The sequence below is a fragment of the Geospiza fortis genome, unplaced genomic scaffold, assembly GCF_000277835.1.
Source record: "Geospiza fortis unplaced genomic scaffold, GeoFor_1.0 scaffold471, whole genome shotgun sequence".
NCBI classification, from domain to species: Eukaryota; Metazoa; Chordata; class Aves; order Passeriformes; family Thraupidae; genus Geospiza; species Geospiza fortis.
In genome coordinates, this window is record NW_005054443.1 from 96203 (window position 1) to 96581 (window position 379).

Below are 379 nucleotides of genomic sequence, written 5' to 3' on the forward strand. Positions count from 1 at the left end.
CTGCCCGGCGAGCCGAGGGCGGACCGCGCAGCACGCCGCCAACACCATCACCCTCCGTATCGTCAGCAAACAGCACGCCCGCATTTACCTTTTCCTGCCCGCCGTCCGTCAGTCAGGCGTTTGAGGGAGAGAAGGAGGAAAGGAAGGAAGGGAGAAGAAAGAGACAGGGAGATACAGAGAGCGAAGAGGCGGCTGCTAATCCCCGTGTAGAAAGACTTCCAGCAGCAGCAGCAGCAGCATGCGTGTGTGCGTGCCCGGAGTGAAGCACAGCCCTCCTGGCGATGCACCGGCGCTGGCACCCAAGTGCTGTCATGTGCGCATCTCGGTGTGTGTACCCATGGCAAAAAAAAAAAAAAAAAAAAAAAGAAAAAAAAAACGG